The sequence below is a fragment of the Leucoraja erinacea genome, chromosome 17, assembly GCF_028641065.1.
Source record: "Leucoraja erinacea ecotype New England chromosome 17, Leri_hhj_1, whole genome shotgun sequence".
NCBI lineage: Eukaryota > Metazoa > Chordata > Chondrichthyes > Rajiformes > Rajidae > Leucoraja > Leucoraja erinaceus.
In genome coordinates, this window is record NC_073393.1 from 8,524,146 (window position 1) to 8,541,526 (window position 17,381).

The following is a 17,381-nucleotide window of genomic DNA, read 5'->3' on the forward strand; positions in this document are numbered from 1 at the left end:
GGGTTTATCTGGTCCTAAAGCACAAAGTCACAACCTTGCCTTTCCCTCTTTTGAATTTAAATGTTGAATTTGCTGAAGAATTTACAGCTTATAAATATTTCACTTTGTTGTAAGTGACTCTCTTTCTTAAACATAAATTGATAAATTCATAGAGATGTTTGAGAGGTGCTGGCTCCAGTACCAAATTCTCCAGCATTTCTATTATTTTATCTTTCTTTTGATGTGTGACAGACATCTGAAAGTGGCATGAATAACAATGATGAGATCACTGGAAATACATATTCGGTACAAACGATTAAAATAATATTGTAATTATAAAAATAATATTGTCGGTTGATATCCCAAACCTGGTGTATTGAATATTAAGATTTATGTGGTTTCGGGTTGGAACGGATTCAATATATACATACTTGCTTTTTTGAAACATTTCCTTAATGTTTCCTTAAAGTGCCCGGAGTAAGCTTATCACTACACCTTGGTACACATGACAATAAACTAAACTAAACTAAACCAAACAAAACTAAATTAAAACTAAGTTGGACACAAAATGCTGGAGTAACTCAGCGGGACAAGCAGCATCTTTGGAGAGAAGGAATGGGTGACGTTTTGGGTCGAGACCATTCTTCAGACTCTATCAGACTTGATCGCCGAGCCTGCGTTATGTTGGCATGTAAAGAGTTTGTTGACTGGTGTGCTATTATCAATTCACTTAATAAAGTTGAACATATCTTTAAAATAAAACGTGACGAAAATCCACGCCTGGTCTATCTTCTTCTTGCGTATGGCGGGCACAGCCTAAAGTTGTAGGACAACTTGTTCTATTTGATCTTATTTGATTGTGCACGCCGGGTTGATTGCATTAGTTGAAACAGGGTGGACCACGTGAAGGTTGCAATCTTCCACCCCGCCTGGTCTATGAGAATCTTAGAGTACTCAAGTTAAAGAAGTTTTGGTAGCGGTGGTCAGAGAGATAGCCAAGTGGTACAACAGAACAGCAGAACAACATGGTAGAGGGCAAAGGCCATATAGTACAGTTTTTGTTCAAATTAAATTAGTTTAAAACTGATGGTCAAAATGTATCCGACGTTAAAATTCTGTAGCTTACAGCTGAGAAAATGTCACGGCAGTAAGGGATTCTGCCACCTAATGGTAAAATTATGTAATTACAGTATATGTTTCCATGGCTCCATCTCATTATGAAGCTAGACATCAGAATTACCAAAGAGTCACAGAGTGATACAGTGTGGAAACAGGTCCTTCGACCCAACTTGCCCACACCGGTCAGCATGTCCCAGCTACACTCATCCCACCCGCCAGCATTTGGTCCAGATCCCACCAAACCTGGCCTTTCCATGTACCTGTCTTAACTGCTTCTTAAATGTTGGGATCGTTCCAAATGTTCCATACATCCACCATTCTTTGTGTGAAAAAGTTACCCCTCAGATTCCTATTAAATCTTTTCCATTTCATCTCAAACCTATGTCCTCTGGTCCTCGATTCACCTAATCTGGGCAAGAGACTCTGTGCATCTACCCAATCTATTAAACTCATGATCTTACACACCTCTAAAAGATTCTCCCCTCATCCTCCTGTGCTCCAAAGAATAAAGTCCCAGCCTACTCAACCTCTGCCTATAGTTCAGACCCTCTAGTCCTGTCAACATCATCATAAATATTCTCTGTACCCTTTCCAGTTTGACAACATCTTTCCTATAACACGGTACCCAAAACTGAACGTAGTACTCTAAATGTGGCCTCACCAACGTCTTATACAACTGCAACATGACCTACCAACTTCTATACTCAATACTTTGACCCTTTCGTCCATCGAGTCCGTGCCGACCAGCGATTCCTGTAAACTGACACTATCCAACACACACTAGGGACAATTTACAATGACATCATGCAAATTAGCCTGCAAACGTGTACGTCTTTGAAGTGTGGAGGATACCCATGTCTCGGAGAAAACCTACGCAAGTCACGGGGAGAATGTACAGACAGTACCCGTAGTCAGGATCAAGCCCTTATCTCTGGCGCTGTAAGGCAGCAACTCTACCGCTGTGCCACCTTGGCATGCTGTTAATTGGCTGGCATGACCCAAGCAATACCACCCCTCGCCAACCAAGCCCACTGACTGTCAAAATTTTTGCTGAATTTAATTCTGTGATGGTGCCCTAGACAAGTGCTTTAATGTACAATTAAAATATAATAACAAATATATTTAAAAAGTGAACAAAACTAACACTATAAACACAGACATTTTAATTAAAATAATTCATTAAATATAAAGGAAATTATTTTGCACTCTTACTTTTGTCCATACACTTCTCTTCCCATTACTTTCGTGGATTTGTATCAAATATTGATATCAAATTTGTATCAAATACTGATATTTGGATTTGTATCAAATAGTTGATACTCAAGTATTACCTCAGTATCAACTCAGTATCAACCATGAGTTGATGCTGAGCAACCCAGATTAATACTGAGAAAATGCCCCAACACAGCAGTCTAGAAAAGCTGTGGAAGTCAGCTCTGTCTAATCTAATTTAATTTGGAGGTACAGCATAGAAACAGGCCCTTCGGCCCACCGGGTGTGCGCCAACCAGCGATCGCCCATACACTAATTCTATTCTACACACTAGAGACAATTTACAGAAGCCAATTAGCCTACAAATCTGCACGTCTTTGGGATGCGAGAGGAAACCGGAGCACCTGGAAGAAATCCCATGCGGTCACAGGGGGAACGTGCAAACTCCGTACAGACAGGGCCCGTAATCAGGATGGAACCTGAGTCTCAGGCACGGTAATGCAGCGACACTACTGCTGCACCACTGTGTCATCCCCAAAGCGTTGTACCTGCCGTAATGCATGAAACATCTGCCAGCACTCTGTATGAACAGCGGAGCTGAGGTATCAACGGAGCAGAAGGCTCCCTTTCAATCTGGGCTCACAGATCCTGAGCTTCCAACTGGAGAATTGCCTAAATGCTATGAGATAGAAACATAGAAAATAGGTGCACGAGTAGGCCATTTAGCCCTTCGAGCCAGCATCGCCATTCAATAAGATCATGGCTGATCATCCAAAAATCAGTACCCTTTTCCTGCTTTCTCCCCATATCTCTTGATTCCATTAGCCGTCAGACCTATATCTAACTCTCTCTTGAAAACATCCAGTGAATTGGCCTCCACTGCCTTCTGTGGCAGAGAATTCCACAGATTCACAACTCTCTGGATGAAAAGGTTTTTCATCATGTCAGTCCTAAATGGCCTACCCCTTATTCTTAGTCTGTGACCCCTGGTCTGGACCCCCCCAACATCGGGAACATTTTTCCTGCATCTAGCCTGTCCAATCACTTAAGAATTTTATATGTTTCTATAAGATCCCCTCTCATTCTAAATCCCAGTAAATATAAACTGAGCCGATCAATTCTTTCATCATATGTCCGTCCCACCCTCCCGGCAATTAATCTGGAGCACTCAATAACAAGAATCTGATGGATCGGAGAGATTGAGACGCAAGATGAAAGATAAAAGAATAAGACAGCACTTTAGAAAGCTAAAAGCCACAAGTGAGTCAACCCTGGTGCTTCAGGCTAACTCACAACATATTTGTGTTCTGTTAAATAATATGTGCGTGTCCTCGATAAACAGCTGAACATCATAGGAAGGAACTGCAGATGCTGGAATCTTATGTCAAACACAAAGTACTGGAGTAACTCAGTGGGTCAGACAGCATCTGTGGATGGGTTGTGATAGATAGATTATTGATTCTTGATTAGTACGGGCATCAGAGGCTATGGGGAGAAGGCAAGGGAATGGGGTTCGGAGGGAGAGATAGATCAGCCATGATTGAATGGTGAAATAGACTTGATGGGCCGAATGGCATAATTCTGCCCCTATCACATGAACTTATGACAGGCGATGTTTTGGGTCGAGACACTTCTGAGAGTTTTTAAGTTAAGATCTGACATATGGAGTGATAGAAATCTGCCACAAATTGTCGGAATGTTATTAAGTTTGGGGTGGTACACATTCATATACAAGTTTGTAATGCTTATGTCTGATCCTGGTCCAAAACCAAATATTTATTTTCACTGAAGATTAAGAAAAGCAGTAGACACAAAATGCTGGAGTAATTCAGTGGGACAGGGAGCATCTCTGGAGAGAGGGAATGGGTGACGTTTTGGGTCGAGACCCTTTTTTCAGCATCTGTAGTTCCTTCCTACACATTAAGAAAAGCAGGTTTGTTCAACAATTAAATATTAAAATAGAGAAGGTGCCCAAGAATCAGATTGGGCCCAGAGGACTCTATGACCATGGAAGCACTTTCACAAGGACTGCAACAATTCAGGAAGATAACTCACCACCACTTTCTGAAGGGCAATTAGATTCAGATACTAAATGCTGGGCTTGCTGGTAACATCGAGATCTCCAAAATAGCCCAAAGAAAAGACACCTGAAAATCTAGTGTTTATTCAACCAGAACATTCACAAAATGTTATCTCAGCAAGCTTATACCTGTCACTCTGGATTATGAAGTCTTTCACGTCTCTGACCTAGATTTTATAATTGACATTAACCCAATTACTATTTAAGTTTTCATATATCGTAGTTCATCATTTATGCCGTGCGGTATGGTGGCGCAGCGGTGTAGTTGCTGCTTTACAGCACAAGAGACCCAGGTTCGATCCTGACCTCTGGTGCTGTCTGTACGGAGTTTGCACGTTCTCCCTGTGACCGTGTGAGTTTCCACCGAATGCTCCGGTTTCCTCGCATATTCCAAAAACATGCAGGTTTGTAGGTTAAATTGGCTTCTGTAAATTGTCCCCTAGTATGCAGGATAAACATAGAAACATAGAAATTAGGTGCAGGAGTAGGCCATTCGGCCCTTCGAGCCTGCACCGCCATTCAATATGATCATGGCTGATCATCCAACTCAGTATCCCGTACCTGCCTTCTCTCCATACCCCCTGATCCCCTTAGCCACATCTAACTCCCTCTTAAATATAGCCAATGAACTGGCCTCAACTATCCTCTGTGGCAGAGAGTTCCAGAGATTCACCACTCTCTGTGTGAAAACTGTGTGATAGAACTAGTATGCGGGCGCAATGTCAGTTGGATGCAGGGCCTGGTTCCACGCTGCATCTCTAAACTAAACTAAAGTAAGAACTTTAATTATCTCATATAACCCACAAATATAACTTTGTGCCAGCAATGGTAAACTTCAAAACAGATGCTCCTACATCAACATGCAAAACAGGTGACAAGACAATGTCATAACATGCACTAAGCATCTATATTTTCAATTAGTTTAGTTTAGTTTATTATTGCAAGATGGTGCCCAAGCCAAGCGAATCTTGATGTGCTGGTCCCGGAAGTGGATCTGCAATCACACATTACAATCGCTCCACTCTTAAAAAACCTCTACAGCACCATTCTTTACTTTAAACATTCTCTTCTTAATCTCCTCTTAGATCTGTCGCTACATCATTGGAGACACTCGGACTATCTTTAGTAAGACATTACTGCTCTTTATCTTGCACTAGACATTATTCCCTTTATCATGTATATGTACACTGTGGGTGGCTCGATTGTGATCATGTATAGGCTTTCCGCTGACTGGTTAGCAGGCAACAAAAGCTTTTCACTGTGACAATAAATTAAACTAACTAAACTAACAAAGTACAATGAAAAGCTTTTGATTGCATGCCATCCAAGCCGTCCGTACATGATTACAATCACAGAGCACAGATAAAGGGTAAAGGGTACAACATTGAGTGCAAGATAGAGTAGAATTGTTGCTGTTGAAATAAAGATTCCAAAGAGTGGAACGATTGTAATGAATCATAGTAGATCCTCTTCTGGGACCAGCACGCAAAGAGTCGCCACACTCCAGCGCCATCTTGTACTGAAGTAGTTGCTGTTCCTCAAGGCCTTTGCTGCTCTGAGGAATTTTCATAAACAGAAGACATTCCACAGATTTTAGAGATACAACGTGGAAATAATTTACTCGGGACAATTTAAAATTTTACCAAGCCAATTAGCCTACATATGTCTTTGGAGTGTGGCAGGAAACTGGAACAACCAGAGAAAACCCATGCTGTCACAGGGAGAACGTATAAAATACATGCAGACAGCATTCCTAGTCCGGATCAAACCTGGGTCTCTGGCGCTGTAAGGCAGTAAATCTACCTCTGCACCACCATGCTGCCCTAAGATTCCTGGATGTCTTTCTTAAAACTGTTTTGAACATTCTCTACATCGAAAAACAAATGGCAGAATTACAGGAATAAAGGAATATCAATGTAATGCCGTTAGCTCCATCTACTGGATCAATGTTGCCAATCAAGAATCACGAGTCAAGAGTGTCATATATACCAACAACAGAAAGTAAATTCTTACTTGCAGCAAGCAGCATTTCAGATCTATAACACTCCAATACTGATGCAAAACAAAAGCCCAAAGTTCTTAGTGCAATCAAAAATAGTCCATAGATCATAGGTTACTGTTGTATGATGTTCAAGAGCTTGTTGTACGTTGGGAAGAAAGTATTCTTGAACCTGGTGGTCATGGATTTCAGACTCCTGTACCTTCTTTCCAATGGTAAGAGGAAATCTATTAGTATGTTGAAGACTGAGAAAAGTTTACTTTAGTTTCATTTAATTTAGTTTAGTTTACTTTAGTTTAGTGTAGTTTAGTTTATTGTCACGTGTACCGAGGTATAGTAAAAAGCTTTTTTTGTTACATGCTCTCCAGTCAACAGGAAGACTGTACATGATTACAATCAAGCCGTCCACAGTGCACAGATCAAGGGAATAACGCTTAGTGCAAGATAATGTCCAGTAAAGTCCACTTCAAGATAGTCTGAGGGTCTCCATTGAGGTAGATAGTCGTTCAGGACCACTCTCTAGTTAGCGATAGGATGGTTCAGCTGCCAGACAACAGCTGGGAAGAAATTGTTCCTGAATCTGGAGGAGTGTGTTTTCATACTTCTGAATGTCTTGCCTGAGGGGAGAGATGAGAGGAGGGAGTGCCGGGGTGTGACTCGTCTCTGATTATGTCAGTGGCCTTGCCAAGGCAGTGTGAGGCGTAGCTGGAGTCAATGGAAGGGAGGTTGGTTTGCCTGATGGGCTGGGCTGCGTCCACAATTCTTTACAATATCCTGTGGTCTTGGATGGAGCAGTTCCCAAACCATGCTGTGACGCATCCCGATAAAATGCTTTCTACGGCGCGTTGAGAAGTTAGAAGTTGTTGAGAGCTGTTGGAGACTGAAACAGTTTAGGAGCAACCAGTCTGAAGAAGGGTCCCAACACAAAACATCCTCAGTCCATTCCCTCCACAGATGCTGCCTGACCCTCTGAATTCTTCCAACGCTTTGCTTTTTGCTTATGACTCAGTCTTGTTTGGCACCGGCCACCGCTGAATCATTGGTTTAATATTATCATGAGGCAACTGCGAGATTGCGATGAATTTGTGTGGGCTGCTGTATGTGAGGAGAGTGTTCCACAATCCTTCCCAGTGGAGGTCAGATAAAGGCCATGTACCATAGCTGGCGTTGCTTGCTGCTTTTATCTTGGAGTTGTTGTGCCAGAAAGATAATTTCCTCTCTGCCTCTGGAATCTGTCTTGTTATTCAGGAGGCATCTCTCAGGCCAGTGTAAGGAGTCCTTTGAGGATGACTCTGGTGAAGACTTTCCCTCTGGCAATTCTGAAGATGTTTGTGATTATAGTATCTCTGAGTTGCCCTCGTACATCTTCCTTTTCTCAGATGTGGATGATAAGATTGTGGATTCAAGATTAGATCTCTTCCCTCCCATCAGTTGCTGAGGCATAGTGTTATTTTAGCTCAGAGTTAAACCCCTGCGGCAAAACAATGCCACAGGCCCAACTTGAAAGTCTCCCAAAATACAAAGCGGAGTGCAGTTCTCGAGCCCACGAAACACAATGCCTTTAGATTTGTGCGTATGTGGGAATTTGACTGCCATGCTAATGATGGCAGCCAGCAAAACTAAGGACCAGTCTCATCCTGGTCACTCCCTCTTCTCCCCCTCCTCACCCATCAGGCAAGAGGTACAGAAGATAGACACAAAAAGCTGGGGTAACTCAGTGGGACAGGCAGCATCTCTGGAGAGAAGGAGGGGGTGACGTTTTGGGTCAAGATTCTTCTTCAGTCTGATGCACCTTCAGTTCAGAGAAGCTGCCTGTCCCGCTGCATTGAGTTACTACAGTCCTCACAGTAAATGGCAGAGCTCTGGGGTGTATTGTAGACCAGAGTAATCTCGGAGTGCAGGTGCATAGTTCCTTGAAGGGGAGTCACATGTAGAACGATATTATACTAAGATGGTCAAGAAGGTTTTTGGCACATTGGTCTTTATCAGTCTGGCCATTGAGTCTGATGTATGTATTGTAAAACTTTCTTCCCAAAGTACCTGATTTAATTCTTTTTCCCATGCTTGTCTGTGTTATGTTAAGACATTATATATACATTAGACTTATTTGGTGAGGCCACATTTGGAGTATCTGAAATAATCATTCCCTCGAAGTCCATAAACCTGTGTCAAAATGTCCCGCTCATTGAGATTTGGTCAGACGCTGCTAGTTCCTTGAGGAACGGATGCTTTTGTTAAGCTGGCCATTGAAAGAGTGCAGAACAGATTGTGTCCAGATTTGGTCACGCTGCTAGAGGAACGATGTTGTTAAGCTGGAAAGAGTGCAGAACAGATCTACGAGGATGCTGCCTGTATTTGAGGGCCTGACCTATAAGGAGGGGATGGGTAGGCCTGCACTTTATTCCTTGGAGCACAGGAGAATGAGGTGATCTTATAGAGGTGTACAAGATCATGAAGAGGGTCGATAGGGTAGCTGCCAATAGTCATTTAGCAGACTAGGGGAATCAACAACCAGAAGACAGGTTTAAGATGAAGGTGAGAGGGGCAAGATTTAATAGAAACCTGAGGAACAAGCTAACTGAGGAGGTACTATAACAAGATTTAAAAGACATTTGAACAGGTACATGGATAGCAAAGATTTAGAGGGATATGGGCCAAAAGCAGACAGGTGGGACTCGTGTGCATGGGGCATCTTGGTTAGCATGGTCAAGTTGGCCAAAGAGCCTGTTTCCATGATGTATGACTCTATGGTTCTAACAGCTCTGAATCATATAGGTAGGAAGAAACTGCAGATGCTGGTTTAAACCAAAGATAAACACAAAATGCTGGAGTAAATCAGCAGGACCGGCAGCATCTCTGGAGACAAGGAATCAGTGACATTTCGGGTCGAGACCCTTCTTAATGCAATACAATTGCCAAAGTGGCTCCAGGATGTGAATAGACTAAGTGGAAAAGGTCAGTTAACAATTTATTAAGCCTTATTGGAAAGAAAGTGAAACGTGACCAATATTTTCACACTTGTTCAATTGTCAACATTTTGCATATATTCTAGGATAATGTAAGATGGATGAGTACCTTTGTTTAAAACATGACAGATCGAAATTTACAATGCTATTCTGCAGACTATTCTAACCACGTGATGCATAGCCCACTGAGTCTTAAAGATTATAGGATGTTTTTGATTCATATTTTGGTGGCTGTTAGATTCCTTTAATATTCAGTTGCTCTGTCTGCAATCACAAGCAGACATGTTCATGCACATCTCTGTCTGTAATTTTATGGAATGCTGACATACCAGGATAATACTAATTGTCCAATTTGTCTGTTGAGTACATGGTTGGGAATAAGCACTATCCTGCACACACATATTTCTTGATTGTAAACAGCCTGCATTGTACTTGTCTGTGCAATATTCCTGCCCAAAGTTTGAGCCTGTTTGTCTAAGATTCTGAACATGATTAGAATCTAAAAATAAAAACACAAACTGCTGGTGTAACTCAGCACCTCTGGAAAACATGGATAGGTAACGTTTCGGGTAGAGCCTCTTCTTAGAACAGATTCCGAAGGGCCTGAAGAAGGGTCTTGACCCAAAATGTCACCTATCCATGTTCTCCGGAAATGCTGCCTGACCAGTTGAATTACTACAGCTCCTTGTGACTTAATTTATTCCTTGAAAAATCACATTGGGGCCACAACAAGTAAATGTATTTAGTAATAATTTAGATGATGAGGGAGAAGGCTCTGTAATCAAGTTTGCCAATGACTTCAAGAAAGGTTGCAGTGTATGCTGTGCATTGGAAAGCATTAAATCACCAAGAGCTTTTAGTAGATTAAACAAATGGGAAAAACCGTGGCAAATACATTTCAATATAAGCAAATCTTCCTGTATAACCTAAAACAAACATGTGGCTCCATGTGCATTGATAATTTAAATATCATGGGCAGGAAGAGAAAAACAAAAACACCAATAGTCAAGTAAAATCATGTCTCTAAAAGTGTCAGGTAAGATTTTTTTTATAACATTTCAATTATTAAAAGCTTTGGCCTGACCATTCCCAGACGGCTAGTCTGGTTGAGTTTCTGGTTGATGACAGGGGTCTTGGCATCAGTAATACAAGTGAATGCCAAGGCTAGGTGGCTAGACTCTGTCACTGGAGATGATCATTGCCTGTCACATCATGAATTAAATGTAACTTTTCCCTTACCAGCCCATGTTTGAAAGATATTCATATGTTGCTGTCTGTGTCTTATGGCTGCTTCATTTACTGAGGAACTGACATGATCGCAGTGCAGTCATACAGTGAATCCCCACTTCTGCCTTTATGATGGAGGGAAGAATATTGATTAAAAAATTGAAGATGGTCGAACACAGGACATTGCCTTGAGGATCCCTGTGGTGGTTAAGAAAGCCAAGGGGTGATTTGGTGGATTTCCATGTGATTACAGAGGAATAGTTGAGATGTTAAAGGTAAACTATTTTTGCTAGCTGGTGGTTGTAAGAACAGAGAGCATTGTAAACATATTAGAGACAGCACTTTCAGATGTAAAGATAGGAATATAGACCTACATGCAGTGGGGGAGGGAGGTGAAATTTGCAAACTTTTCCTTGAATAAGAGTTGATGCTGGGTTAACAAATTTTTCATAGAAACATAGAAAATAGGTGCAGGAGTAGGCCATTTGGGCCTTCGAGCCTGCACCGCCATTCAATATGATCATGACTGATCATCCAACTCAGTATCCTGTACCTGCCTGCTCTCCATACCCCCTGATCCCTTTAGCCACAAGGGCCACATCTAACTCCCTCTTAAATATAGCCAATGAACTGGCCTCAACTACCTTCTGTGGCAGAGAATTACACAGAATTTTTCTCCTCGCGGTCCTAAAAGACTTCCCCCTTATCCTTAAACTGTGACCCCTTGTTCTGGACTTCCCCAACATTGGGAACAATCTTTCTGCATCTAGCCTGTCCAATCCCTTAAGAATTTTGTATGGTTCTATAAGATCCCCCCTCAATTTTCTAAATTCTAGTGAGTACAAGCCGAGTCTATCCAGTCTTTTTTCATATAAAAGTCCTGACATCCCAGAAATCAGTCTTTGATAAATTGATGTTAAATGAATCATAAATTGATTTAAATCTCAATGTGCTAAATTTTTATTAATCATTGGTATCGGGAATATGAGGAAGGAGTATGCATATGATTTTTTTAGTTCACAGGTCAACTTCCGTGTAATTGTAACATAGAATACACTCCAGGTACCAAGCAGGCCAAATCAATACACGTCTTATTTTTGCTCCCATGATTTCATTAGTAATAGGAAAGAAAATTACATATAATGGTAAAAAAAAAAGAATAATGAGCATTTTCCTCCGTCTTTGAAAGGTTTATTATATGTAGTAAGGAAAAGAATAATGTACAATAATTGCTTATCGAACAAAAGAGCTTTAGCCTCATCATGAAGACAATTGGAAAAGAACAAATACATTTTTGACCTTGAAGGGTTCAAATGATTTTTATTTGGGTGTGATGATAGAGAAGGAAGATTAGTTCTGTTTCCAGACAGTAGACACAATCCATTGTATCAAGGATTTCTTTGTCAAATTAGGATACTGTATGTTTGGCTTTAAATGAACATGCAAATGCTAACTTTTTTTGTATTTGCATGTGCTCATTTGATAATGAAATATATATATAGTGTTAGTTACAAACTAGCCTCATAAATCTCCATCTAAATGGGAGTCTGAGGAAATATAGATGTTATTTTTCCTCTAAACATTTAACAAGCAACATTAAAAGTATAACAACATTGAGTTTACTAAATTAATAGATTAAAAGAAACTTTATGTCAACAAAGACATCATTAATTAGGGGTGAACATAGGAAAATTTAGGAGTGAAATTAGAAGGAAATTAAGGCAAATAAATGTATGCAAAGATTAGTTGGAGTGTAGAACTCATTGAACATAAAAGTGGTAAATTCTCAATGCATTTCCTGATGAGGATTTGAAACTAATCTACAGGTGCTTTTATACATGTTAGTTTCAGTTTTAGTTTGTGAGATATAGCATAGAAATGGGCCCTTCGCCCCACCAAGTCCATGCCGACTATTGATAATCTGTACACTAGTTCTATGTTATCCTACTTTCACATCCTATAGACTAGGGGCAATTTATAGTGGCCAATTAACCTACAAACCTGAATGCCTTATGAATGTTGGAGGGAACTGGAGCACCCGAAGGAATCCTACTCGGTCACAGAGAGATCGTTGAAACTCCACACAGTCAGCAGCCATAGTCAGGATCAACCCCGGGTCTCTGACACTGTGAGGCAACAGATCTAACGCTGTGCCACTGTACCAACCATATACAGATATATGATGGTCAGCATGGATATAATGAGCCAAATGGCCATTTCCTGTTCCATACTGATACTGTACATCTACCTAACATGTTTAAATGAAGAACTTATGTTCGCTATTCCCCTGGCTGAGTGTTCTTTTAAAATTGAGCTTTCTTCACTTCTTATTTTATATTCTTATTAGATACTAGACTAAGTGGGACATGTTGGATCCCAGTCACATGGGAGGCCTGGTCCCCCCAACGCAACCCATTCCCAACGCAATATTCCACCACTCACCTGTTCCCCCAACGCAACCCGTTCCCCCAAAGCAATATTCCACCATTCAGGGGAAGGGAAGGTGTGGGGAAGGAGGGGGGTGGGTGAGGGGGAAGAAGGGGGTGGGGGAAGGGGGATGTGGGGAAGGGGGGGGGTGTGGAGAATGGGAGGGTGGGGAAAGGGGAGGCGTGGGGAAAGGGATGAGGGGGAAACGGGGGTGGGAGTGTGGGAAGGTGGGGGAGGGGAGGGGCTCGCACTCTGCTCACCCTGCATCTTCAGCTTTCGGCCTCACGCAGCAGATCCCGGTCCCACTCCGGCTTCACCCAGAGGCTTCCGGTTAAACTCAGCAGCTTCCGGTTGGTCGTGCTGGTCATCGCAGAAGCAGTCCGCAGGCTGCACACTCTCTGCACGCCAGCTTAAGATTCCAACAGCACTTTCAGGTGAATCAATCATTCATGATATGAGAGGTCGACAAAATCAATCATTTACAGCAAATGAAGAAGTAGTCATTCAAAGTAGCAGTTGAACCTATCGTACTTACTATGAGAATACTTACAGTATTGTAACCTATCTTTATTTGGGAAATTATAACTCGGCCTCATAGTTAATGATTATCTTGGGTATGTGAATAGCTCACCATTAAACTAATATTTCTATTTAGCCTGACAAAATAACTTCTCCACTCCCAAATTCTAACAGACACCTAAGCCAAAGGCACAGTTAACATAAACACTCCTTTGTAAATGTTGGCATTCTAAACCAATGACTAACCTGAAATAACAAGATTTGACATTCTTTGGGGTACCGCAGGGCTCAGTGGAGTACCACAGGGCTCAGTGGGGTACCGCAGGGCTCTGGGACTCCAGCTGTTTACAATATATATTGATGATTTGGACGAGGGAATTGAATGCAGCATCTCCAGGTTTGCTGATGACACGAAGCTGGCGGGTAATGTTGGCTGTGAAGAGGATGCTAGGAGGCTGCAAGGTGACTTGGATAGGCTGGGTGAGTGGGAAAATGCATGGCAGATGCAGTATAATGTGGATAAATGTGAGGTTATCCACTTTGGTGACAAAAACAGGAAAGTAGACTATTATCTGAATGGTGGCCGATTAGGAAAAGAGGAGATGCAATGAGACCTGGGAGTTATGGTACACAGTCATTAAAAGTAGGCATGCAGATGCAGCAGGCAGTGAAGAAAGCAAATGGTATGTTAGCATTCATAGTAAAATGATTTGAGTATAGGAGCAGGGAGGTTCTACTGCAGTTGTACAGGGTCTTGGTGAGACCACACCTGGAGTATTGCGTACAGTTTTGGTCTCCTAATCTGAGGAAAGACATTCTTGCCATAGAGGGAGTACAGAGAAGGTTCACCAGACTGATTCCTGGGATGTCAGGTCTTTCATATGAAGAAAGACTGGATAGACTCGGCTTGTACTTGTTAGAATTTAGACGATTGAGGGCGGATCTTATAGAAACTTACAAAATTCTTAAGGGGTTGGACAGGCTAGATGCAGGTAGATTGTTCCCGATGTTAGGGAAGTCCAGAACAAGGGGTCACAGTTCAAGGATAAGGGGGAAATCTTTTAGGACCGAGATGAGAAAAACATTTTTCACAGAGAGTGGTGAATCTCTGGAATTCTCTGCCACAGAAGGTAGTTGAGGCCAGTTCATTGGCTATATTTAAGAGGGAGTTAGATGTGGCCCTTGTGGCTAAAGGGGTCAGGGGGTATGGAGAGAAGGCAGGTACAGGATACTGAGTTGGATGATCAGCCAAGATCATATTGAATGGCGGTGCAGGCTCGAAGGGCCGAATTTTCGCATTGTATCACTCTATAACTCTATCATAATCTGGTGCATATTATGTGTTAGCATTTTACTTCTTGGGGAAGAAGAGTTCGGGGCACCAAATTGGGGTTGAAAATGGTGAAAGGACAGAGTTGTATCTCCTATGATTGTACAGGAAAATGCCTTGGGAAAATGATATGTTGGTAGAACCAAGGAATATGCATTGAGAATGTCATGAGAAAAGGAGTCTGTCTTGGTGGAACCAAGGAATTGCAGAGAGAATGTCCTGTTTGGAATGCAAATTGGGGGAGGTGGGAAAGATGTGTCTAAGGATGACATTACATTGAAATTAGTGAACAGTACAGAGAATTGTCTTTTTATTTGGAGATTGGTGAGTTGAAAGATGAGTGTAAAGGAAACCCTATTCTTGGACTGGGGAGAGGAGTGGGGTGTGATCAAAAATAAGGCCTAGGGGATTGTGGATAATGCGACCTGGGTAGAGAAGAGGTTGACAGATGGGAAAGAGAGAGTACCAAGCATTAACTAATAAAATCCCATGAGTTCAGTGCTTAGACCCTGGCACGATAATGATTTAGATAACTGAATTAAATGTAATGTCTTTACATATGCATTGGTCTCAAAATTGGTTCGGAATATGAGCTGGCAGTGGTAGAGAGGTTCTTGAGAATGTGGATAGAGGGAAGAAAAGCATGAAAGATGCAGCAGAGTGTGGATGGATGTGATGTTAGCAATTGGGTTGTAGGAAGGCAGATTATAATCTGAATTTTGACGAATTAAGGAGTGAGGTGCAAGCCAGGTCGACCTAGCCATCCTAGTACAGCTGCTATTGACTGCAAGCAAGCATGTAGTAATAGCAAGCAGTTAAGAAGGTAAATGTTGTATTTACCTTCATAGTAAGATACAATTGTACAATGTGTAAGAAGGAACTGCAGATGCTGGTTTAAACTAAAGATAGACACAAAAAGCTGGAGACAAGGAATGGTGACGTTTCAGATCGAGACCCTTCTACAATAATACAATGTTTGTTGAGTTGATTATTTCAATATTGTATGCAGTCTCCTTATCTGAGGAAGGATGAGGATCTTGCTGTGGAGGGAGTGCAGAAAAGATTTCCAAGAATGGTTGCTGGGAGAGCAGGACTGTCATAAGAAGAGAGATAATTGGGATAACTGGGCTTTTAACTGTAGAGCAAACTCAATGAGCCACAAGGCACCTCCTTGTTTCTCTTCACGTTATTAACTGTGTCACATCCTTGAGCAGAGTCAGGCCCTTTCTCAGTCACTCAAAGGACAAAGGAGTAATCCCTCAGTCACTACTTCAGGCTATGGAAACTCTTCCATGATTCATTTCCTTAGATTGTGCAAGCTTCTTCCTGGGTTGTGCACTTACTCAAACTCTGTTAAGGGCCTGTCCCACTGTACAAAGTAATTCAAGAGCTCTCCCAAGTAAAAAAAAAATCAAACTCGTGTTAAGCACGTAGAATGTACGTAGCGGGTACATCGGAGCTCGGGACGTCTCTTAGCGGCTCGTAACGCTAACGGCAGGTTCTCGGGAAACGGGGTAAGCTCGTGAAGACTCGTGAAGATTTTTCAACATGTTGAAAAATGTCCACGAGAGCCCTGAGTACCTACGAGCGGCTATTACCATAATTCTCTGAGTTCGAATCAGGAGAAACTCGGGAGAACTCTTGAATTAGCTCGTACAGTGGGACAGGCCCTTGACCATCCTCACTCTTTGGGTCACTCACAGCCCACTCGCTGAGTCAAATTCAAACAGTGTGCATCCCTCACACAGTGTGAGCACCCTCTCTGGGCCATTCCCCCACAAAATGTGAGCCCTTCTCTGGGTCATGATGTTATACAGTGTGAGACCCACTTAGGGTCACTCACTCACAGGCTGTGAACCCCTCTCTGCATCACTCATACTACTTGAAGACCCCCCCCCCCTTCTCTGTGTCACTGTCCCTCACACAGTACGACCACCCCTGTTCTCTGTGTCACTCACTCGGTGTGATCACCCTCCCCTCTCCTCTCTGGGTCGCTTCTTCACACAAAATGAGCCCCCATCTGAGTCAATCCCTGACACAGAATGGGCCCGAGTCACTCCCTCACACAGAGTGAGCCCCTCTCTGGGTCACTCCCTCACACAGTGTGAAACCCTCTCCAAGTACCTCCCTCACTCAGTATGAGCCCCTAACCGAGTCACTCTCTCACACAAAGAGCAACTTCCCTGGGGTGCTCCCTTAAGTAGTGTGAGCTCTCTCTGGGTCCTTCTCACTCGGTCTAATCCCACTCTGGTTCACTCCTCTACACGGTGTGAGCCCCTCAATGAGCCACTCCCTCACAAAAAGTGACCTCTCTGGGTTGCTCCCTCACTCAGTGTGACAACCCTCCCTCATTGGGTCACTTCCTCACCTAGAGTGAGCCCTTCTCTTGGTCGCTACCTCATTCAGTGACCTCACTTCCTCACTCAGTTGCTCCCTCACACACATAGTGGCCCCCGGCAGAACAGTTAAACAAGTACCTGTACTTAGATTCTGTCTTCACTATGGAAGACACAATCTCCCAGA